We start from the raw sequence: 26,600 nt of genomic DNA on the forward strand, positions 1-26,600 counted from the left end.
TCAATTATTGCAAAATATAGTAATTAATAAAATTAGTCCTTTATCACAAACTCTTGTAGCAGAGCACATCTCCCCAAGATCTATTTTTATCCTATGTATATATATACATACATATATATACAAGCATTATAACTAGGGTGGACACGTTCCTCCTCTTACTTTCAGGAACGTCCTATTCTGTCTATGGAGTAGCTGTCCTTTCACCACTTTACTTTCATTTATTTAATTAATTTTATTTTGTTTTGTTTGTTTGTTTGTTTGTTTTTTGAGACAGAGTCTAGCTCTGTTGCCCAGGCTGGAGTGCAGTGGCACGATCTCGGCTCACTGTAAGCTTCGCCTCCTTGTTCAAGCAATTCTCCTGCCTCAGCCTCCCGAGTAGCTGGGATTACAGGTGCACACCACCATGCCTGGCTAATTTTTGTTTTTTTAGTAGACTTGGGGTTTTCCATGCCAGGCTAGTTTCGAACTCCTGACTTCAAGTGATCTGTCACCTTGGCCTCCCAAAGTGCTAGGATTACAGGCGTGAGCCACCATGTCTGGCCCACTTTACTTTCTTAATAAACTTGCTTTTGCTTTGCACTGTAGACTTGCCCTGAATTCTTTCTTGCATGAGATCCAAGAACCTTCTCTTGGGGTCTGGATTGGGACCCCTTTCCTGTAACACATATATCATTTTGCAAAAACATACTAGTATACTCACAGAATAAATTGGAATTGTTCCATCAGAGAGTATAAAATTATGGTAAATATTTTCAGTTATTCTCCATATGTGTTGTACCAATTTATACTTTCTCAAGCAGTATGTGAAGTTCACATTTCTCCCACATTCTTGATAAGACTGTGTATCAAACTTACATATCTTTATCAATCTTTATAGGTAAGAGATGTTATTGCAGTGTAATTTTATGTTTTATTTCTTTCATTATGATTCAAGTTCAGCACCTTTTCATATTTTAAGGGTTATGTGTATCTCTTTTTAATGAATTATCTGCTTATATAATTTTCACATTTTTCTAGTAGGTAATTAGTCTTATTTATGGAAACCTTTTACATATTAAGAAAATTAGATCTGTTTTGTTTTTATATGAGTTACAATTTTTTCCAGTGTATGCTTTCTTCTTTTTGACTCTGCTACTAATAACCCTCCTTACTTTCTAGTTGCTGTAGGGGAGAAAAAATAATTTTCCCTACAATTCGTATTTCTCATGTGGGACTCTCTCTAACAAAAGATACATTAATAGCAGGAAAATAAACATGTTTATTAACATGTATATTTTTATATGAGACAGCTAGGAAATGAGTAATTCTCTAGAGTAGATCTCAAAGAAAAGCATTTAAACTTCAGGCTTACATACCATTGTTCTCTGAAACAAAGAAAGAAGGATGTGGGGAAAGGCCTGGTTATGATATGACCAGGAAAAGCACCTTAAACAAAGATAAGGTTTGTTATGCAGATTTAAGTCAATATCTTCTCCAATTACTCATCTCTCTCTTCAGGGTGCAGAGAGGGAGACACCCTTACAAATAGAGATTTTCATTATAGATGTCAATTTCTCTTACAAAGGATCAACTTTTCAGAGCTGCTTTTATGTCTGCAGTTTCTCAAAATAATATGCCACAGAGGCATATTTTAGGGTTGTATATGCTGGTCTCCTACAATCATATTTTGGGATGATGTGAGCCCCATCACTGCCTGTGAACTATTCATTTTGTAACCACCCAACTGGTTCTTCTTGCCTGCTGCCCAGATAAAGCTGATTTATCAAGACAAGGGAAATACAAGACAGAGTTTAATACACATAGAGCCAGCTAAACAAGAGACAAGAGTTTTATTATTACTCAAAGCAGCCTCCTGAAAATTTGGAGGCTAGGGTTTTTTAAAGCTAATTTGCGAGGGTTGAAGCTGTTCTCTTGCACTGAGTAGGTTCTTGGGTGGGGACAACAAGACCAGATGAGCCAGTTCACCAGTCTAGGTGGCGCCAGCTGATCCATCGGAATGTACTTCCTAAGAAATACCACAAACACCAAGCTTAGGTTTTACAATAGTAATGTTGTCTATAGGAGCAACTGGGGGGGTTGGTGATCTTGTGGCCTCTGGCTGCATGACTCCTGAGCTGTAATTTCTAATCTTGTGGCTAATTTGTTAGTTTTTCAAAGGCAGTCTGGTTCCCAGGCCAGGAGGGATTTTGTGTCAGGAGAAACTGTTGTCATCTTTGTTTCAAAGTTAAAGTATAAATGAAATTCCTCCAAAAGTTAGCTTGGCCTCCTCCCAGGAATGAACAAGGGCAGCTTAGAGGCTAAAAGCAAGATGAAGTTGGTTAGGTCAGATCTCTTTCACTGTCATAATTTTCCCACTGTTATAATTTTTGCAAAGGCAGGTTTAATTTATTATAGAACTCACCATACTACGTCATAATTCTTTCTACATTTGCTATCAGACTTTGAGGATCTCAAGAGCAGATATCTTATTCAACTTTTCATGCCTCTTGTACATTAGCTTACCAGGTACTGAACATCAACCACAAATTTTTTTAATGAATTATTGTGTGCTTATTTTTTCTTTTGGGCTTAAATTCATGTTAAATATTAATGATTACATTGGTATTAGCTACATTTAACAGCATTTACAGCTTTGTTTTGTTGTGGCCCTACTTCTTCTTTTTCCTATTCTACTGATATTTAGTTCAACAATTATGTAGGAGACCAGAATATGCCACCCTGAAATATGACTCCTTAGCATAAGGATTATTTTGAGCTGGTTATCTGAAGGTACTACAGACACATGAGAAGCCCTAAAAATAGAGTAGAGGTTACCCTTTTGTAAAGGGAAATTTACATTTATAAAGAAAATCTCCACTGGTAAGGGTGTCTTCCTCTCTGTACCAGGAGCGAATGACTTTAAATCATTAGAGATTGTTATCAATAGACAAGGCACTGACTTAAATCTGCATAACAAACCTTACCCTTGTTTTCCATGCTTTTCCTGGTTACCGCCACATTACTGGTCCTCCAACTCTCTTTTTTCTTTTTTTCAGTAGAGGATGGTATTTAAGCCTGAACTAAGCCCACATCTTTGAGATTGACTAATTTCTGTGAATATCTAGAATGAATGTGTATCTAAGGATTAAATGTTAATAAACTTCTATTTGTTTTTCTCCTCTTAATCTATCTTTTGTTACTGGAGGGACTAGTTAAGAACTCAGAAAAAGTAGAGAAAAAAATTATGTTCTACCTTTACAACAAGCAGAAATTATTCAGCAGATTGGTGTTACGCGCGTAGGGGTGAAGAGACCATCAAACAGGCTTTGTGTGCTCAATAAAGCTTTTTAATCACCTGGGTGCAGGCGGGCTGAGTCCAAAAAAAGAGTCAGCAAAGGGAGATAGGGGTGGGGCAGTTTTATAGGATTTGGGTAGGTAGTGGAAAATTACAGTTAAAGAAAGTTGTTGGCTTGCGGCCAGGGGCAGTGGTCACAAGGTGCTCCATGGGGAGCTTCTGAGACTCATTGTCCAGGAGAAGGAATGTCACAAGATCAATTGATCAGTTAGGGTGGGACAGGAACAAATCACAATGGTGGAATGTCATCAGTTAAGGCAGGAACTGACTATTTTTTACTTCTGTGGTTCTTCAGTTGTTTCAGGCCATCTGGATGTATACGTGCAGGCTTGGGCTCAGAGGCCTGACAATTGGTTTTTATTCGGAGTACAATTTAAAAATATCAGCAGGAAAAGATGTGTGTGTGTGTGTGCCTATGTATGTGTGTTTATGTGTATGGGGTGGAGGTGGAAGAGGCAAGCTCACATAACCAACCATTTAAGGCTCTAAGTTTCTTTTTAATCTATAAGATAAATAAGTGCCAGAATAAAGTATCCTAGAACATACTGAAGATTTCATGCCAAGATCCCTAGTCCCAGAAAGCTATTTAGAAATGACACTTTGAAGTAAATCAATGGAAAATTCAAGGAAATGAAAGACCTGCCCTTCAAAAAATCCAACATCAATCAGTACTACTGCTAGGTATCCTTTATTTTCCTCCTTACATATTGTACATACAAGTTGTAGGATAACTTTTTACAGGAAAAGGGTAAAAATTATTTAATTTTCTATAACTTCAGCCACTTATTCTCATGCTATGGCTTTTCAAATGTTTATGTATTTGAATGAAAACACAGTAACTCCTCCACCTGTCTTTAAAACAAAGGTGGTTATATACCTGGTCTGCAGGGGCAGAGGGAAGGTGTGGAACTTAATATTAAATGTTCACCCATAATTTTCACTTAGCTTCAGACCTTGATGAGGAGTCAAGATGGCCTCTTGCTTTGTTTGGTTTTGAGGTCTTCATGCTAGCATGCAGTTGTGTAAGAGCAATTTACCATGACTCACCTTTCTTTTTTTTTTTCTGGCACAAAAAATAAAGTTTTCCTATGGTGCTCAATAGCACTCAAATGTGCCAGGGCAAAGGCCTCTTTTTTAAAAAAATGAAATAAAACATATGGAAGGAAACTAAGAACTCTTGTCAAAATTATTCCACTGTGAAATTAGTTACATTCCACAAGAAAATATAATCACGCCAAGGGTTATTTTCTTCAGTGACTCTCACATAAACTACCACAGGAAAAAAAAAAATCTGGTGTTCAGCTTCATAAGCTGTCAGTGCCATTGGCTACCTAAACCCATTCATATTTGATTATTTTCAGTCCACTGCCATTTCTATACAGCCCTGGTGGATATTTCCTTGATTCATTAAATAAAACATTCCCATCAGCCTATTATTGTGTTGCTGCTGTCCTTGCTATAATTAACACAGCAACAGATTTAAAAACTAATGCTTAAAATAACTGGTGTAGAATTCACTTCTAAACAGAATACACATAAAAAAGATTATCCAACAGGGAGCTGCCAAATGTACTGTAAACTGGAAGAGTTTCAGCATCCTTTAAACACTCGGCAAGAAGCTAACTGAACCACATCTCTGCTGTCAGCAGAGCATGAAACTCTGAGATTTGTTTCAGTTTCCATCTAGTCTCTGCCAGTTAAAACTAAAGACTTCCACAGGGTAAATACCTATTCCATTTTTACTGGCATTGCCTACTTTCTCTTTGATAATCTTTATGTTTCCCTCTCAGGAATGCTTGGGCCCTTTATGAATGTGACATTTTGCAAAGCCCTGTGGTCTAATAAACTTTCCCAAATTTCCTCATCATCCTCATCTCCACAAAGCCTTTCTTAGGTGCACACAGTTGTGAGTGGCACTATGCAAAGAAAATCTAATAGACCCTATTCTTTTTCTTATAAGAATATATCATGGAGAACACACACACTCATACACATACCCAGTACCTAGAGAGAGAGAGAGCTAAATGCAAACAGTAAGCTCTGCTCAAAATCCTCCATTGGATTCTCGTTTCTTATCAAATCAAATACAATTTTCTCAGCTTGTCACTCAAAGACTTCTACAATATGAGCCTAGATTATCTTTCCAGCCGACAATTTACCAATCTCCTGAGTGTATCTCCTGTTCCTAGTAAACTAGATTACTCACAGTTCCTGTGTTATATGGTGCTTTCCTATTATCTTATCCTGACCCCAGACAGGTAGAAAATCAGAGCCCTGGAGTCAACTAGTCTGGAGTGTGGGATGTTATATGCCTGGTTCAGGGGGAAAGGAGGGAGAGGAATAGAGAAGAGGTATCCCTTGTAATCTTATCAATAGGCAGCTGCTGGGGCACTAGGAAGTGATTTGAATCAGAGCAACTCTCAGAGTTGCTGATGAGAAAAGTCATGCAGACCATCCAAATAAGTTGTCAATTTTAATGAGTGCTACAAAAATGAGGATTCCTTAATGAAGCCAGGCACACCGAGAGAGGACAGGACACATGCTTCGAACTGGAGCGTGTGAGATGCAGGCTAAAGCTCTGTAAATAAGAGTAGAAATGAAATGACTTTTCCTATTGTGACTGCTTCTTTGGGGTCTGGGGACAGAGAGTTAAGGATGTGAACAGAACTGAATGCCACCTGGGCTCTTAGAATGATGGCATTCTTTCTGCATGGAACACCTTTATCCTCTGGTTCAAATCATATCAATTCTTCCAGACCCATTTCAAATATCACCTCTTCCATGAAACCTTTTTTTCTGTCCCTCAAAAGAAGCCATCCTTCCCTCATCTGCACTGTATCAGACATTGTTGATACTTCTTGACAGGCTTCCTTACTAGATTGTGTATTATATTCTTAAATTTGTCTTATACCTTTAATATATTATATGCACCTTAAGTTATGGATTTACTCTTTCTTAATATCAACCGTAGCAACTACATACTGTGACACATAACTGTTACTCAATAAACATTGTTAACATTATTTTAACTAACATCTGAGAACAGAGAATATTTGCATGACTTACGGAAAAAGAAAAGGGGCATCAGTATCCAAATACACCTCTGGATGTTCTCCCAATTGGCCAGTATCACTGGCATTCCCATATGTTTTATAGAGATAACTAGATATATTCAGCTTATATTGAATATTTATTTATAGTTCCTCATGAACCTAGTCAATCAATCTGAAAAATTTATCATAATAAAAGTATTTACTATAATCTCAAGGCGTATGAGGGATGCTGAATAAATATTACCACAAAAATATACAAATGTCCACTTTAATGTTCTCTTCATTTGTTCTTCATACAACCAGGAGACATATCATACCACCTAAAAGTTGGACCCGAAAACTAATTTACGTTATGCTTTGATTAAAATTTAGTTTGCTTTCATACTTGATTTAACAATCTTTTCTCACTATTTTGTTCTTTTGTTAAATATATCATGTCGGAAGTATATATTTCTTATAAGCTCATAGAAAGATGTATAGGAAAAATCCTACAGTATAAGGAATAAAATCCTTCTTAAATGTTTTCTGTATTAACAGGAAAATTGAGGTCAGATTTTCAACCAAGTATATTGGATATTATGTGATGCATTTTATGTTTTAATATTTATCTCAGTTTTCCTACTTATTTTCCTTTAATTTCTTGCTTAAAAAAAATTGGTATCTTAATCTTACAAGTTAGCCTCTTTACACATTTTTAATAATGCAGAGTATGAATAATAACACATAAAATTAAAGTTATCTAATCTTATTTATACTTTAGTATCCTAAAGTCAAAATGTTACATAGAAGTATAGTATATTATTAAATGAAAACGAAATGACTATTATAGGTGCATTTTTTTTGAAAATACAATGATTTCAAAACTAGCTGGAGGTTTTAGGAAAAATCTGTCTAATTTGCTCCTAACACTAAGACAAATCTAATTTGTTCCTAACACCAAGACAAGCCATATATTCATTTTTCTCATTATTTAGAATTGTAAATTCACAATTTATAATTGTAGAAAATTGTGGAGTACAATATGATGTTATGATTCATGAATACAATGTGAATAATTAAATCAAACTTGTTAAATCATCCGTTTCCTCAAATACTTAACATTTTTTGGTAGTGAGAACGTTTGACATTTACTCTCAGCAATTTTGAAATGTAGAATACTCCATTATCAACTATTAATATATCCACCACAGTGTGCAATAGATATTTTAAAAAAACCCATATTGATCATCATTTCCCCATTATCCCATCCCTCAACCTCCATAACCACTTTCTACTCTCTTACTTCTATGTGTTCAACTCTTTTAAGATACTATATATAGTCGAGAACACGCAGTATTTGTTTTTCTGGGCCTGTCATATTTCAATTAGCATAATGTTCTCCAATTGCATACATGCAAATAACATTTCCTTCTTTCATAAGGCTGAAGAGTATTCCATTGTGTATATAAACCACATTTTCCTTATCCATTTATCTGTTGATGGACAATTAGATTGTTTCTATGACTTGGCTGCTGCAGTGAACATGGGAGTGCACACACCTCCTCAACAAATGTATTTCAAATATTTGGGTAAATACCTAGAAATATGGTTTTTGCCTCATATAATTCTATTTTTAGTTTTTTAAGGAATTTCCATATAGTTTTTCAAGGTGGTTATACCAGTTTACATTCCCAACAACAGTGTACAAGGGTTTTCTTTTCTCCACATTCTTACTTACCTTTGTTATTGTTTTTCTTTTTGATAATAGCCATTCTGACAGATGTGAGATGATATTTCATTCTGATTTTAATTTGCACTTCCCTGATGATTAGTGATGAGTATTTTTTCATATATCTATTGGCCATTTGTATGTCTTCCTTTAAGAAGTGCTTATTTAGGCCCCTTGCCCATTTTTAAATTGGGCTTTTTGTCTTCTTGCTATTGAGTTGTTTGATCTCCTTATATATTTTGAATATTGACATTTTATCAGATGTTTGGCTTGCAAATATTTTCTTCCAATCCATAGGTTGTTCCCCTATATTAATTGTTTCCTTTGCTGTGCAGAAGCTTCTTAGTTTGATAGAACTCCATTTGTCTATTTTGCCTTTGTTGCATGTTCTTTTGGTGTCAAATCCAAAAAATCATTGCTAAGACAAATGTTGTATAGTTTTCCCCCTGTGTTTTGTCTAGTAGTTTTACAGTTTCTGGTCTTCAGTTTAAGTTTTTAATCCATTTTTAGTTCATTTATGCTGTGAGATAAGGGTCCAATATTGTTCATGTGGATATCTAGTTTTTTCACCACCATATGTTGAAGAGACTATCCTTTTTCCACCATGTATTATTGGCAGGTTTGTTGAAAATCAATCAACTGTGCATGCATTGGTTTATTTCTGGGCTCTCTTCAACCAGTCTGCTGGTTGATACATCTTTTTTTTTTTTTTTTCTAGCATCATGCTGTTTTAATTACTAGAGAACTCCCTAGTATTGTTTAAAATCAGCTAGTGTGACACCTCCAGCTTTGTTCTTTTTGCTCATGATTGCCTTTGCTATTCAAGGTTTGTTGTTATTCTATATGAATTTTAGCATTTTTTTTCTATTTCTATGAAAAATAAAACACATTTTTACAGTAATTACATTGAATCTATAAATCACCTTGGGTAGAATGAATATTTTAACTATTAATTATTTCAATCCACAAACATAGGATATCTTTCCATCTATTTGGGTCTTCTTCAATTTCTTTCATCAGTGTTTTAAACTTTTCAGTGTACACATCTTTTACTTCCTTGATTAAATTTATTCCTAAGTATGTTAATTTTTGTCACTATTATAAATGGGATTGTTTTCTTTCTTTTTCAGATAGTTTGTTATTAGCATGCAAAAATTTGACTAGTTTTTGCATGTTGATTTTTGTATCTTACCACTTTAATGTATTTGTTCATTAATTCCAACAGGTTTTTTTTTTTAATTTAGTCTGTAGGGTTTCCTATATATACGAATATGTCATCAGCAAAGAGTGACCATTTTACTTCTTACTTTCCTAATTATATGTATTTTATTTTCATCTCTTGCCTAATTGCTCTGGCAAGGACTTCCAATACTATGTTGAACGTAGTGCCAAGAGTGAGCATCCTTGTCTTGTTCCAGATCTTAGAGGCAAGACTTTCACTTTTTCTCTGTTAAGTATGATGTTAACTGTGGGCTTCTCCTACATGGCCTTTATTGTGTTGCGGTACATTCCTTTTGTACCTAATTCAATGAGCGTTTTTATCATAAAAAAGATGTTGAATTTTATCAAATGCCTTTTCTATATCTAATGAGATGATTACATGGTGTTTTGGCCTTCATTCTGTTAATGTAATGTATCATATTCATTGGCTTCAGTATGTTGAGCCATTCTTGTATATCAGGGATAAACCCCACTTGATCATAATGGATGGTCCTTTAAATATATTGTTCAATTTGGTTTGCTAATATTTCGTTGAGGGTTTTTGCAATGATGTTCATCAAGGATACTGGCCTGCAGTTTTCTTTTCTTGTAATGTCCTTGTCTGGCTCTGGTATCAAGGTAATGCTGACTTCATGAAGAGCTTGGAAATGTTCCCTCCTCTTCAGTTTTTTGGAAGAGTTTGAGAAGGATTGGTATTAGTTCTTCATTAAACATTTGGTAGAATTCAGCCATGTGGCCATCAGATCTTGTGATTTTCTTTGATAGAAGACTTTCTTATTACTGATACAATCTCCATACTTGTTATTTTCTGCTCGGATTTTCTATTTCTTTATCAATCAGTCTTGGTAGGTTAGATGTGTTAGGGATTTGTTTGTTTCTTCTAAATTATCAAATTTGTTGCATATAATTGTAATAGTCTCTTTTGATCCTTTGTATTTCTGTGGTATCAGCTGTAGTGTCTTCTTTTTCATATCTGATGTAATTTATTTGAGGTTTCTCTCATTTTTTTCTTAGTCTAGCCAAAGTTTTGTCAATTTTGTTTATTTAAAAAAAAAAAAAACAATTCTGGCTGGGCGTGGTGGCTCATGCCTGTAATCCCAGCACTTTGGGAGGCCAAGGCGGGAGGATCATGAGGTCAGAAGATTGAGACCATCCTGGCCAACATGGTGAAACCCTGTCTCTACTAAAAATACAAAAGTTAGCTGGGCATGGTGGCGCGTGCCTGTAATCCCAGCTACTCGGGAGGCTGAGGCAGGAGAATTGCTTGAACCCAGGAAGTGGAGGTTGCAGTGAGCTGAGGTTGTGCCACTGCACTCCAGCCTGGTGAGATAGCAAGACTCTGTCAAAAAAAAAAAAAAATCTTAGAAAAAACTAGGTCAAAATTCATATGGAACCAAAAAGAGCCCAAATAGCCAAGGCAATCCTAAGCAAAAAGAACAAAGCTGGAGACATCATGTTAACAGACTTCAAACTATATGACAAGGCAACAGTAACCAAAACAGCATGGTACGGGTACAAAAACAGGCACCTAGACAAGCAGAACATATTAGAGATTCTAGAAAGAATGCCACACACATGCATCCATCCACAAAGCTGACCAAAATAAGCAGTGGAGAAAGGACTCCCTATTCAATAAATGCTGCTGGGATAACTGGCTAGTTATATGTGGAAGATTGAAAATGGACTCCTTCCTTACACTATATACAAAAATCAACTCAAGATGGATTGAAGACTTAAGTGTAATACTAAAATTATAAAATTTCTAGAAGATAACCTAGAAAATTTCATTCTAGGGCAAGGACCTGGCAACGAATTAATGATGAGGATGCCAAAAGAAGTTGCAACAAAAATGAAAATTTGACAAATGAGACCTAATCAAATTAAAGAGCTTCTGCATAGCAAAAGAAACTTATCAACAGAGTAATTAGACAACCTATAAAATGGGAAAAAATTTTTGCAAACTGTATTTCTGACACAGGTTAGATATCTAGAATCTATAAGGAACTTAAATTTACAAGCAAAAAAGAAACAACCTCATTAAAAAGTAGTCAAAAGACATGAATGGACACTTTTCAAAAGAAGACACACATGTGGCCAACAAGCATGTTAAAAAATTCTCTATATCAAAATTAGAGAAATGCAAATCAAAACCATAATGAGATACCATCTCATATCTGTCAGAATATCTATTATAAAAAAAGAAAAAAAATTGCTGGTCACAGTGGCTCATGCCTGTAATCCCAGCACTTTGGGAGGCCAAGGTGGGTGGATCACGAGGTCAGGAGATCGAGACCGTCCTAGCTAACACTGTGAAACCCTGTCTCTACTAAAAATATGAAAAATTAGCCGGGCATGGTTGTGGGCACCTGTAGCCCCAGCTACCAGGAGGCTGAGGCAGGAGAATGGCATGAACCTGGGAGGCAGAGCTTGCAGTGAGCCGAGATTGTGCCACTGCACTCCAGCCTGGGTGACAGAGCAAGACTCCATCTCAAGAAAAAAAGAAAAAAGAAAAAAAAAGAAAAAATATAAGAGATGGTGGTGAGGGCAAGGTTGTGGAGAAAAGGGAACACTTATACACTGCTGGTAGGAGTGTAAACTAGCTCAGTCATTGTGGAAAGCAGTGTGGCCATTTCTCAAAGAACTTAAACCAGAATTACCATTTGACCCAGCAATCTCATTATGGGTTATATACCCAAAGGAATATAATTACTTCTGCTATAAAGGCACACGCATGCGTATGTTCATCAGGGCACTATTCACAATAGCAAAGACGTGGAATCAATCTAAATTCCCATCAATGGTAGGTTGGATAAAGAAAATGTCACACATATAAACCATGGAATACTATGCAGCCATATAAAAGAAGGAGATCATTTTCTTTGCAGCAACATGGATGGAGCTGGACACCATTATTCTGAACAAACTAACACAGAAACAGAAAACCAAATACCATATGTTCTAACTTATGAAGTGGGAACTAAAAAATTAGAACACACAGGCACAAATAGGGAAACAGCAGACACTGGGGCCTACTTGAAGTTGGAGGATAGGAAGAAAGAGAGGATTTTAAAAATACCTATCAGGTACTATACTTATTAACTGTGTGACTAAATAATCTGCACACTAAACTCCTGTGACATGCAGTTTACCTGTATAACAACCTGCACATGTACTCCTAAACCTAAAAGTTAAAAAAGTTTAGTTTCATGGATGTATTGTTTTACTAGTCTTCATATTATTTATTTCTTCTCTCCATGTTATTTATCTATTACAGCCTTCCTCATGCTAATTTTGAGTTTTGTGTGTTCTTCTTTTTCTAGTTTCTTGAGGTATAATATTCGGTTGTTTATTTGAGATCTTTCTGTTTTGCTTTAGTTTGTTTTGTTTTTTATCTAGATATTTATTGCTATACACTTTCCTCTTATAACTGCTTTTCCTGTATACCATAAATTTGGTTTGTTTTGTTTCCATTTTTGTTTATCTCAAGATATTTAAAATTTTTCTTCTAATTTCTTTGTTGACCATTGATTGTTCTGGAGTATTTTGTTTAACTTCCATGTATTTGTAGTTTTTCCAAAATTCCTCTTACTGATTTTTAGTTTTAGGCTATTGTGGTCAAAAATGATACTCAATATAACTTCAGTCTTCTTGAATTTGTTGAGGCTGTTTTTGTGCCCTCACATGTGTTCTATTCTGGAGAATGTTCTGTTTGTTCTTGAGAATAATATCTATTCTGTTGCTACCGCATGGACTGTTTCATATAGGTCTATTACATCCATTTAATTTAAAGTGCTGTTCAAGTCTAATATTTAGTTATCATTTTTCTGTTCAGATGGTCTTTTCATTGTTGAGAGTGAGGTATTGAAGTCTCCTTCTATTATTGTATTGCAATCTGTCTCTTCAGATTTTTTACTATTTGTTTTATATATTTATGTGTGCTAATGTTGAATGAAGGTATTTTTACAATTGCTATATTCTCTTCAGGATTTGGTTTATTTATCATTATATAATGCCCTTCTTTTGATGGTTTTTGACATAAAGTCTGTTTTATTTGGTTACTACCCTTGTTCTCTTGTGGTTTCTATTTACATGGAATATCTTTTTCCATCCCTTCACTTTTACTCTGTGTGTGTCCTTAAAATTGAGGTGAGTCTCTTGTAGTCAGCACATAACTGGGTCCTGTTTCTTATTCATTCTGTCTCTCTTTCCTTTTATTGGAGAGTTTAACTTATTTACATATAAGATAATTATTGATAGGTAAGAACTTATTACTGCCATTTTCTTACTTGTTTTCTGGTTGTTTTATTAAGAATTTGTTTCTTCCTCTCTTTCTGTCTTTCTTTGTGGTTTGATGGTTTTCAATAGTAGTATGCTTTGAATATTTTCTAGTTTTGTTTTGTGCTTCTATTGAAGATTTTTGCTTTGTAGTTACCATGAGGCTTACATGGAACATCTCATATGTATGACAGCCTATTTCAAGCTGATAACAACTTAATTGTGATGGCTTAACTAATTTTGATACAACAATAGTACATTTTACTCCCTGTTTTCATTTAAACTCTGAATTTCTTTAATAACTCATTGGTAGCTACTGTTTTCAGCAGCCATCAGAGGCCCACACAGGAGAGCACCAGCAGGGGATCCACCTGCATGAGTCTCCTCTAGGTGGTCTCACTGTTAGGGATTGGATTGCAGGTGCAGTTTAATGACACAATCAGAATGCAATAGTTTAAAAGTTTTTCATACTCACGTATCCTAGGGGGTACATAGCATGCCTTCTCTACGCAAACACGCACATGTCAGGGGCTGCAAGAAGAGAGAGAGAGAAGGGACTTTTGGGTCAATTCCTTTATTGGACCCACAGAATTATCCAAATTTCCTGTGGAGAGCTTTAATCAGTAGGTTTAAAACAAATAGGCACTAATTTCAGGAGGTCACATTGTGAATCAGAGGTGATCACTTTAAGTTCCTGAGCAAATGTCTAAATGGTCCATTTAAAGGAAGTAGGAGAAAAGCAGGGAGCCTGGCCTGCTAGATGGGAGAGATGCTTCTATGCTTTTATACCTTGTCATTGACTAGAGCCATTCAAGTGGGATACAGTATTGGAAACAGGGTCAAGGTGGCCTGAACCCTGCTTCTAGTATTAATAAATGTATATTTTAAAAGGAATACTGAAGCAATATAAAATTATTAACATTAGTGTAATTTATCTCATGATGTCTTAGAATCATACTCAAAAGTAAGGCAGTTGGAGTTGAGTGGTGGAGATCTATTGACTGTAAGGGAAAAGAGTAGTTGTGGTTGTGTGTGGAGACACAGGGCAAAAGATTGGAGTGGAAAGCTGGAGGTAGGTGGCAGAAAAAGACATCAGAGAGTGGGTAAGTCCTCTCCTCAGGGAGTTAAAGGGTTTAATGACATAGAATTGGTGCCTTTTGGGGAAAGCAATAATCTCCATTAATTTTAGTAACCTGTACCAGAATTTTCTTTAGGTATGGAAGTGTGAGGATATATATTTGACCGGAGAAGTATACCAGGATCACAGGATAAGCAGACAGTGAATTTAGACAGATATGTAAAAATGTGCTGGGTCCATTTTCTGCCTTAGGAAAGGCAGTCTGTGAGTATCCCTTGGTGAAGGTTTAGGGTAAAGAGTGAAGTCATCTACAACATCGAGGTCTTGGGTTAGGATGATGTCATCTGAGGTAATGTCATCTCAGTGGAGAGATTTTGGGTCAGGTCAATGTCATCTGGAATGTCTGACTGGGTATCCTTTTCAAGTGGGTACACATTTGTGTTAATGTAGGACACAGTATTTAGCATAATTGGTTCAAACAATCATTTGCTGAAGGATTTGGATGTCTGATTGTAAACCAATAAAAGTACCCAAACCAGTAATAGTAATAAGACCAATAATCAATAGAATAATGTGCAGCTGCCCCTGACAAGGTTTTGTTCAGGATAAAAGTTTAGGTTTAAATGGGTCCCTGGTTATATGAATAGATACCTCGTCTGTGGGACAATCTATTGTAATGAATCCTAGGAGAATATGAGTCCTCCATCTGGCTTCCAGTGTTAGTGGGATGAGGGCAAGATCAAAAATGTATATGAAAGTAGTTAAGGCCTGGGACAAACTGGAGAACCTTAGTTTGTTTGTTGTCTTGGAATTTGAAAAGAAAAGAAGTTTTTTGAGGGCATCATTGTGTCTCTCAATTAAAGCAGTTATTTGGGAGCTATCAAGGATGTGAAAGTTCTCTTGAATGTCTTTTTCAAGAACCTAGCAAGATATATTTTAATAAGTGAAATTTATGCCTTTTTTTAGTAGTAGTAATGCTTGTAACTTTGAAGGGAATAATAAATATCCCAGCAAAGCCTTAGACTGTGGCCTCAGAACATATGGAGATTCGTAATTTTGATTTATTCTTTGGGTGTCTGTAACTCAAGAAATTCCCAGAGGTTTTGTTTGGTTTGTCTTTGTTTTTTGCCTTAAAGGGGACAATTTTTAAGCAGTGGCCTAATAGCTTATAATAAATATAAAGATGAAACCATTTGTTGACCAGGGCATCTAGTGCAAACACAATGGCCTGAAGTTTGGCTAAGTGCATTGTTTCTTGGTCTCCATCATTTATTAGGGACTGATATGGTTTGAATGTTTGTCCCTTCCAAATCTCATGTTGAAATGTGATTCCCAGTGTTGGAGGTGGGGCCTGGTGGAAGATGATTGTATCATGGGAACAGATCCCTCATGAATGGCTTAGCATAATCCCTTTGGTAATGACTGAATTCTCCCCTTAGTTAGTTCACATGAAATCTGGTTGTTTAAAAGAGTTTGGGACCTCCCCCTTGTCTCTCTTGCTCCTGCTCTCGCCATGTGACATTTTGGCTTCCCATCACCTCTGCCATTATTGTAAGCTTCCTGATGCCTCACCAGAAGTAGATGCCAGCACCATGCTTAATGTACAGCCTCCAAAACCATGAACTAAAATAAAAGCTCCTTTCTTTGTAAATTACCTAGCATCAGGTATTCCTTTATAGCAATGCAAAAATAGCCTAACACAGAAAATTGGTACCAGAAGCGGGATGTTACTATAAAGACAACAAAAGATGTGTAAGTGGCTTTGGAATTGGGTAAGAGGCAGAGGTTGGAAGAGTTTGGAGGGCTCAGAAGAAGACAGAAAGACAAATTAAAATGTGGAACTTTGGTTGTGACCAAAACACTGATAGAAATACGGACAGTGAAGACCAGGCTGACAAGGTCTCAGATGGAAATGAGGAATTTATTGGGCATGTTATGCCCTAGCAAAGAGCTTGGCTACATTGTGTTCACATCCTAGGGATCTGTGGAAGGCTGAACTTAAGAATGATAACCTAGCATATCTGGTGGAAGAAATGTCTAAGCAACAAAGTGTTTAAGATGTGGCCTAGCTGTTTCTAACAGCCTACAATCAGATACAGTAATAAAGAAATGACTTAAAGTTGAAACATATTTAAAAGGGAAGTAGAGTATAAAAGTTTGAAAAATTTGCAGCCTGGTCCTGTGGTAACAAAAGAATCCAAGCAGGCTGTGGAGCAACCACTGGCTAGAGAGATTACCATGACTAAAAAGGAGCCAAGTGCTAATATTCAAGATAATGGTAAAAAGGCCTCAAAGGCATTTCAGAAGTCTTCAGGATGGCCTCTACCACCACAGATTCAGATGCCTAGGAGGATAATGGTTTCAGGGGTTAGGGCCAGGGCACTGCTGCCCTGCTTAGCCCCAGGACACAGCTCGCCTCATTCTAGCCACTCCAGCTCCAGCCTTGGCTCAAGGGAGCCCAAGTGTAGCTCAGAATGAAGCTCCAGAGGGTGCAAGCCATAAGCCTTGGCTGTTTCCACATGGTATTAAGTCTGCAGGTGCTCAGAATGCACGTGTGAAAGAGGTGCAGCAACTTCCTTCTAGGTTTCAGAGGATGTTTTGGAATGACTGGGTGTCCAGGCAGAAGCATGCTGCAGGGGCATTCTCCACAGAGAATCCCTACTGTGGCAGTTCCCAGAGGGAAATGTGAGGTTAGATACAGTAATAAAGAAATGACTTAAAGTTGAAACATATTTAAAAGGGATGGAACTAAAAGTGGCTAAGGGATGGAAAGAAGCAACATTACACTAAGTACCATGATGTATGATGGTTAGCAGTGCTGTCTACATAGTTTGCCAACTCTCGTTATCATTTACTCAGTTATTCCCAATGGGCTTCCCAGGTAGAGAAGGGGTATAGGGTAAGGATGACCTCCTCCAGCACCCTGGCATCTTTTAAGGGACTGAGGACCAGGGAAGCCACCCCTCCTTCAGGTAGCATACACCAGAAGGCCCAGGTTTGGCTCCTCTTAGAGAGGCCTTGGTAACTATACCAAGTTTGTAGGGTGCCGTTTCTATTACTTAAAGCATAGTGAGCAGTTGGGTATGGAGAATCACAGATTTAGGATTTGTGAAAGTCTTTATTTTCAAGAGATCCCTGTTTGTAGCCAGGCACTTGTTGTTTTAATGGTATAAAGCATAAAGCCAAGAGGGGCAATATCTTGCGTAAGAAGCCCTGGGGCAACCAATGGCAGTTATCAGTGGTCCAAGGACTCCTGGAAGCAGGTTTTCATTTTTTTCTTTTTCTTTTTTGAGACAGATTTTTGCCCTGTCACCCAGGCTGGAGTGCAGTGGCGCGATCTTGGCTCACTGCAGCCTCTGTCTCCCAGGTTCAAGCAATTCTCCTGCCTTAGCCTCCCAAGTAGCTGGGACTACAGGTGCATGCTACCACACTTGGCTAATTTTTATGCTTTTCGTAGAGATCGGGTTTCACCATGTTGGCCAGGCTGGTCTCAAACTCCTGACCTCAAATGATCCCCCCGCCTCAGCCTCCCAAAGTGCTGGGGTTACAGGCATGAGCCACTGTGCCAGGCCAAAAGGTTTTCAAAGCCTCTACAGTGAAGGAGTTTTTTGAGGGCACTCACAGGAGTGCCTATTGATTTTAATTTAGAAGTAAAATTTGTAAATGAGGAATATGTTGCCGCCAGAACTCAGAAGTACTAAGAAATATTGGACTTAACTGACCTTAATGGTTGTAAACAATGAATCTCCTTGGAAGAGGATATTAATGTAGTGTCATACCTGTGTTCCTGGAGAAAGTGGATGCCATTAAGATCTTGTTTGCAAATATTGTATGTGATGACAAAGCTGTTGGGAAGTATCCCATGGGTAACCCAGAAAGGTATATTGTGCTTCTTCAGAGGTGGAGGCAAACTGCAACTGTGAAAGGACGTAGAAATAGGAACTGAATGGAACAGGTTAGCCAAATCTATAAGAGCAAACTATGTACCAGATGTTGATTGGGTTGAATCAACAATGTTAATAATATTAGTTATTGAGTATAGGGGTCCTAATGAATAGGATCACAGTATTAAGGTTGTAGTAGTCTGTAGTAAGGCACCTTTTGTATGTCTACACATATATATATATATATATATTTTTTTTTTCTTTTTTTTTCAGATTCAGGAACAGAGAAAGATTGGCTGCTAAATGGAAAAGCAGGAGGGAGAATTATCCCTTTAATAATTAGGTTTTATATACTTAGTTTTAATCTTGAGCCCATTTCAACTTATATTGGGCCATATTAACTATTAACTGGGGGGGTTATGGGGTCCCATTTTATCAATCCAATTTGTAAGTGCCAAAAACTTACTTTAATTTAAATTTATTACTTACTGTGTCAGAGAATCTAAGTCCAACATAGAATATTTTATAGCAATGGAATATATGATTACGGGAAGTGTAGGCATGGCCATAGTTAAATTGAGGAATACTCATTTTTGTATTTTATACAGGCAAAATATAGAAGTAGAATATTTAAATTTAGTGGGACCCCAGATGTAACTATTGTTTGAGTCCCGATATTAATTAAGCCCATGCATTTTGGTCAATTAGTGCATTTTAGCAAATGTTAAAAGTTAAGTTAGAATCTCTGTTGTGGAGACACAAAAGCCAATCAGTGCCCTTCATCGTTTTTATTTATTATTAACAAAAATTCTTTAGTATATGAATTTTGACTTTCCAATGAAATCAAATTATGGAAAATATATATACAATTTATTTATTATATATTTATATTGAAATATTGTGTTTGCATATGTATGTATTAATGTTCTATATATAAAGTTAAATTAATTACCTTTTATTTTCCTCACCTCTTCTTCACCAACACAGTGAAGCTCAGTGTCATATCACACTTTCCAACTATTACTGAGGGGTCATTGCTGCTTTCCTGAAACCTGGGGGCCCCTGTCTATAACCTGTGAAATGGTGGTAGAGCTCCACCATCCTGGCCAGCTCACTCTAGCAAGATACTAGGACTTCACCATTTATAATCAATACAGTACCGACCACTACAGAGATCCCAGGGCATTGGAACAGTATACCTGCCACAAGGAGCAACACACATTCAAATAGTGGCCTGCTGCACAGGGTCCTTTGAGATCCCAAGAAAAGCTAATGATGTCACAAAGGAAAACACACCCTGATTATATTGAGACTTGCTCTCTGACAGCTTCAAAAGAACTTTAAGGGCTCATAGAGCTGTCTGCAGCCACCACAATTTCAAGCAAATCCCCAAGGCAACACCTGAGAGCAGAAGTAGGCACCAGTGCAAAATAGCTTGATTGAATACTGGCAAGTAGTAGTGCCGTCAGATACCAACTGGACCATCTGATACGGAAAATAAGTCATCCATTCCCAGTGGGCAGACAATGATATTGTATCCAAGCTTTGACTATAATCATACCTTCTACATCAGTTGTTTTGGATAAAACTCTTTGAGTTGATAGCTATTGTTTTCAGCAGCTACCAGATGTCCAGACAGAAGAGCATCACCCAGGGATTCACCTGCATGAGTCTCCTTTCGGTGGCTTCACAGTCAGGGGTCAGATTGCAGGTGTGGCTTCAGTGACACAACCACCATATAATAGTTTAAGAGATTTTAGTACTCACAGACCCTGGAGGGTATATGGCATGTCAGGAAGCCATACCCACATAGAGGTCAGGGGGTTCTGGTAGAGAGAAAGAGAAGGGACCCATGTGTCAATGCCTTTATTGGGTCCAGGGCATTATCCAAACAGTTTTCCTGTAGGGAAACCACCAGCTGTAAGTGGTGGTTTTAAAGCAAGCAGTCATTATTTCCAGGAGGTTACACTGTGACTGGAAGGTAAACACTTAGAATTCACAGGCGAATGTCTGAATGGTCTATTCAAAATAAGTGAGAGAAAAGCTGGGAGCCCAGCCTACTACATGGGAGAGATGCCTCTAAGTTTTTATCTCTGGTCACTGGCTGGAACCATTTAGGTGAGTATAGTATAGGAAACTGTGCCAAGTGTGACGGGGCCCTATTTCTGGTAATAAAAAGTTAAACTTACATTAAAAAGTGGATGCTAAGGCAACAGAAAGTTATATGCACTCTACACTCTCCACCCTCCACACACATATTTTATGCTTTTGATGTCAAAATTTACATCATTTTATAATGTATATCTCTTGGCAATTTATCTTACCTACAATTTTTATTAATAGTTTTACACACCATCATTACAGAACTATAGTATTTTGAATATGGCTCTGCTCTACATATACCATTGAGTTCTGTGATTTACTATGCTTCATGTTATTAATTAGCAGCCTTTTGCTTCAGTTTAAAGAACTCCATTTAGCAATTCCTATAAGGCAAGTATAGTGATGATGAACTCTCTAAGCTTGGGTGTTTGTGTAAGAAAATTTTTATTACTGTCTCAATATGGAAAAATAGTTTTACTGGATAAAGTACTTTTGGTTAGCAGTTTCCCCCACCCCCTTCAAAACTTTGGCTGTATCATTCCATTCTCTCCTGACCTTCAGGATTTCTGCTGAGAAATCCACCGATCCACTGATAGTCATATTGACACTTTTATATTTGATGTATCTCTTACATCTTGCTGCTCCCACAATTTTTATATGTGTTTAATTTTTGATAGTTTGATTATTATGTGTTTTAATATACTCAATTTGAGATGAATTTAATTGGAGCTGTCTCTGCTTCCTGTACCTGGGTGTTGGCATCTATCCTCATATTAGGAAAGTCATTATTTATTTAAATATGGTTTCTGGCCTTTTTTCTCTTTCTTCTCCTCCTTATGAAAGGTTTGGTCTCTTGATTGTCCCATAATTCCTGTAGGCTTTCTCCATTCTTTTTTATTCTTTTGTCTGTTTGCTCTTCTAAATGAATAATTTCAGATGTTCTTTCTTTCAGCTGATTTTTTTCTTCTGCTTGTTTGAATCTGCTATTGAAGTTTTCTGTTATTTTTTTTTCTGTTGTTCAGTCATTGCATTCTTCATCTCTAAAATTTCTATCTGGTTCTTTTTTATTTTCTCTATTTCTTTGTCAATCTTATTGCTGTTTCCATGAAATGTTTTCTAAATTTCATTAAATTTCCTCTTCATATATTCTTGTAGTTCACTGAACTTATTTATGAGTATTGTTCTGAATTATTTGCAAATCATTTCATAGATCTCCATTTTGTTGCAGTCCTTTATTTATTTATTTATAGATGGAGTCTTGCTCTGTCGCCCAGGCAGGAGTGCAGTGGTGCGATCTCGACTCACTGCAACCTCTGCCTCCCAGATTCAAGCAATTCTCCTGCCTCAGTCTCCCAAGAAGCTAGGACTACAGGATCCCACCACCACACCTGGCTAATTTTTGTATTTTTAGTAGAGACAGGGTTTCACCATGTTGGCCAGGCTGGTCTCAATCTCCCAACCTCAAGTGATCCATCTGCCTCAGCCTCCCGGGTGCTGGGATTACAGGCACGAGCCACCGTGCTCGGCCATTACTGAAGCTTTAGTAGTTTCTTTTGAAAGTGTCATGATTACATGATTCTTGGTAATTCTTGCATTCTTGTGCTGTTGTCTGTGCATTTGAGAGACAACTTCCCCTCTGGCCGTTTCAGGTGTTCTTTGGCAGGAATAGAACTTCACTATTTAGTCTAGTCTCTGATTCTGGAAGGGCCAGCTGTAACAATCCCAGGCAGGCAGAGCTTGTTTTGAGTTCTTTAGTTGACTAGGATGCTGCCTTCACTCTAATGTTGGATGGGGCTGCTGCTATCCGGTGAGACCACTACCTGGGCTCTGCTATAAGGCAAAGCTATTGGCTGGGTACTACAATGGCTTTAGGTCAGATAAGTTACAAAATATATTCCCTGGACAGGCAATTCAGTTATTTGGGATCTATATTTGAGTGGGTCTGTAGGATGGGCTTCAAGGTTAGGTGTTAGTGCTACTCAGGACAGGTAGGACCAGAGGCTATGCTCCTTACAGATGTGTGACTAAGGATTGCCTCCCTGTCTGGGTGGAGCCATGGGTTCGGCTTTTCTACGAGCTGAGTAGCTGACCACTCCCAAGTCAAGCCCATTTAGCTCCTTTGCTTTTCTTAAATCCATGGAGGTGAGAGTCTCCCTGCTTGGGAAAGGTCATTGTGTAGATTTTTTTTTGGTTAAATGGAGCTCCGCTTAACTTCCTAGGCCAAGCAGAACTAGTCTTTGTGTTTCTCTAAAATACATGAAAATGGGAGTCTTCCTGCCTGGGTAAGGTCATTCAGTGAAATTGCTGCTGAGTGGAGTTGATGCTTGACTTCCAAGTTCAAGCCAGTCTAGCCCCTTCACTTCTCTGAAATCCACTGAGGCCAAAGTCTTTTTGCCTATGCAGGGTAGCTGGGTGGTTTTTATGGCTAGATGGAGCTGCTGCTTGACTTTCTGGATCAAGACAGTCTAATCTCTTTGCTTCTCTAAAATGGGAGGAGGCAAGCATCTCCCTGACTGGGTGGGACCACTGGAGTAGGCTCTGAGGCAGGCAAGGAGAATAACAGTCTAGAAACTCAAACTACCTTGAACTTCCCACCATGATTCTCAAGGCAACCAGCTCAGCTTTGTGGATGTGCTATAAGGTTGACTGATGTCTCTGATCAGGCTCCATAGCTGGCAACAGCACAGAGGCATTACCAAGATCCATGTGCTGGTAACTATGACTTATGCCTCCTTTCTTTATTTCTACCTGACACCAGGCATTCTAGACATGTCATTTTCCCCAGTGTTCCCTGTGAGACTAGAGTGGGCTTGTAGGAAACAACTCAGAATGCTAGGAAAGCTGGATGACTACCTCTAGTTCTCTTTTCCCCCTGTAAAAACTGTGAGCCCAGGGAAATCCTCTCCCTCTGGCATCGTGCTAACTTGGGGAAGGAAAAGGGGCAGCAAAGTCAGAGTGAGACCATTCTTCTTATCCTTCTAATTCAGATTTCATTCAGTTCTATGGACCACATAGGTGTCAAAGGCTTGTTTCTAAGTGTTGGGGTTTTCAAAAGGACGTTCTAATCTGTGAAAGTTGTTTGCTGAACTTTCTGTGATGGGGGATTGAAGCCCGAGACTTTCACCATCTTGCTGACGTCTCCTGCCTTTTGCTTATTTTTATCTCTTACTTTCTACTCTAAATGGTAAAGTAAATAAAACTCTTACCTGTCCACCTGCCTCACTTTCATAATTCTATCATAAAGTATAAAGGTGAGAAATCTTGGCTTTCAAAATGCCTTCTAATATTTACAGTGCTGGAAGATTGTAAAAAATTCAGAGTGGCCATATTCATTAAGAACTTTGCTCTCCAAGGCTACAGGAATGCATCAAGAAAATAAACCATAAATATGATACATTGTTGATCATTCAGCACTCAAAAGACCCTCTTCGAGGACTATACTTTAAAAATATACAGTTTTTCTACTAAAATAAAATGAACTTAGAATTTGAAGCTGATGAACAGCAAAATCAATGTCAATGTAATGAAATTTTGTCATATTATTTCTTTTCTGGTTCCACAGCTTTAATACTCTTAGTTATTTATATATATCATATAGATTAATATATAACATATATGTTAACATATATAACATATTTTATATATAACAACATACATATGTTGTATATATAACATATATGTTGTATATATAACAACATATGTTATATATACAACATATATGTTGTATATATAACATATATTGATTTTAATTGTTTATTTTGTGTATTGTCATTTCCAATGAGGATGTTCCAAAAATTAATATTTTAACTAAAAACAAGTATTGAAAGGCTTGTACTAAATGTGAAGTTTTACAAACACAAACTCCATTTTCTTTTGTATAATATGTGTAAACAAACTCTCTATGATGCTTTTTATGAACTGGTTATTTAAATATGTGGAAGTGAGCAAATGTTATTGCTGATTCAAAAGAAGGCAAAGGCACTTGCTGTGTGAGCAGAAAATGTTGAAGCTATTTGTGAAGGAAAGAGTATGTCACCTAAATTAATGTGGTAGACTCGCCTCATAAGTCATCTCCACCACTCAGCTCTACCACACTGCTGGAAAGAGTAGGGGTCAATATTCTACTCATTTAGAACACACAGGGCCTATTTATCCACTGTGGGACTCATATTTCTTCATGTAGTCAGGATACAATAAGACTCAGGTTAAAAACTTCTTTAAGAAATCAATTATTCAAGATACTATATCAGCCATTAAACTTAAACAAATATTTAAAAATCCTGCTTGCTGTCGTCAGTTAGGGAATGCCATGACTAGACTACATATACATCTACAGAGTCAAGTTTCAGCACTGTCACATAGGCTCCTCACTCCCACTCAATAAATTGTTTCCTTCCTCATGTGTTTATTGAATCCTGCTTTCTTTTCTTTTATTTTTTTCCAAAATCCTTTTAAAAGGTACATGATATTTCTCTGCTCAATTAGACTTAATAACTAAAATTTTTTACTCAGAAGGGATGCCATATTAAGCATGGTGGCCATGCTCACACACACACACACAAAATGAGGGCAGTAAGTGAAGAATATCAGACGTAAGGAGGCACTGACAGTGTCTAAAGCAAACTTCGAGTGGTCAACATTTTGTTTCTGATTCTCTTTCTGTGGAAGGTAATAAAGTACTACATGTACTTATGGTAATGTTTAAAGAGCTATTTCTGAAGATTTAGATTAATGATTGCTACTTATAGAAATTATGATTGGTCATAACAATTAAATGAATATTGAACAAATGGACTTTTCCTATCCTTGTGGGCCAATTTCCAACAGTATACATATTCTTGGTACTGTTTTGTTCCCATAGTTGCACAGAGTTATACTTTGGTTTTGTTGTTCAGGAAATAAGCTCATTCAGTGTACCCATATGGTGCCCTAGATTCTATTGAAAAGTCAACGAATTATGTTGGTGAATGACAGTGGACCACTTGATGCCCTCATTTTCTTTTCTATTATTTGGTTTGAGCTCATTTTGATTGCTGAATATTAAGTATCTGTATCTGCTTAGAATGGAAGAGAATTATAGGAGCTGAGAATATGGTGGAAAAAGGCAAGAAGCTGACTCAAACCTCGCAGCTGGCATGACGAGATTTGACCACCTGGGTTGCCCATTTTCTAATGCTCCACAGAGATCTATGTACATTCGACCTTTTCTGCCAGTCTTTGTTTCAAATCAAACTACTTCTTTAACAACTTTCTTTCAGATTAATTTTTTAAAATACTCATTGAGTACCAATTATCTATGAAGCACTGATAGGTTTTTTTAATAAAAAATATTAAAAGAATGTAATTCATGTTTTCAAGGAGTTCAGGATCCTTGGGAAAATCACCATTAAATCAATACACTTAAATAAAAACTACTGTAACTGGTGGCCATGTTATATGTGGAAAAGATAAACGTGTGTAAGGAGGTTTGGGACAGAAGGGTTAAATAGCAAGAAAAACAAGTAATACTTTCTAAAAGAAGTGACATGGGAGGGGAGCCTTAAAAATTGTGATTGTACCCTCTTCTTGTATGTATCTAAAGGAATAGATATTGGTATGCAAAAGAGATACCTGCACTCCCATGTTCATTATTCAAAATAGCCAAGGTATAGAAGCAACCCAAGAGTCCATCAACAGATTAATGGATAAAGAAAAATGTGATATATATATACACACAGACAAAATAAAAGGAAATTCTGTCATTTACAACAACACAGATGAAATTGGAGAGCATTCTGCTAAGTAAAATAAGCCAGGTACATAACATCAGATACTATACCATCTCACTTACCTTGGAGTGTAAGAAAGTCAACCTTCGAGAAACAAGGTAAAAAGGTGGTTACCATAGGTAGAGAAGGGATAGGTACAGGGGAGATGTTAATCAGCAAGTACAAAATTTTAGTTA

At 37.1% G+C, this 26,600-nt stretch overlaps 1 long non-coding RNA gene across 3 annotated transcripts in view; it reads right to left on the reverse strand.

Moving 5' to 3' along the window:
- LOC104006211 (uncharacterized) overlaps positions 1 to 19,833 on the reverse strand; it is a 103,427-nt gene extending 83,594 nt beyond the window's left edge. For 2 of the 3 annotated variants that reach the window (XR_002943617.3, XR_010156345.1), the window contains exons 1-3: positions 19,506 to 19,833; positions 18,449 to 18,586; positions 14,067 to 14,122 (exon numbers count right to left, since the gene is read on the reverse strand). This is a non-coding gene — a long non-coding RNA (uncharacterized LOC104006211). The remainder of the gene's footprint in view (positions 1 to 14,066; positions 14,123 to 18,448; positions 18,587 to 19,505) is intronic. The other variant, XR_010156346.1, reaches the window with a different exon arrangement.
- Between the last annotated feature and the right edge of the window lie 6,767 nt (positions 19,834 to 26,600).

The sequence above is a fragment of the Pan troglodytes genome, chromosome 3 (genome assembly GCF_028858775.2).
Source record: "Pan troglodytes isolate AG18354 chromosome 3, NHGRI_mPanTro3-v2.0_pri, whole genome shotgun sequence".
NCBI lineage: Eukaryota > Metazoa > Chordata > Mammalia > Primates > Hominidae > Pan > Pan troglodytes.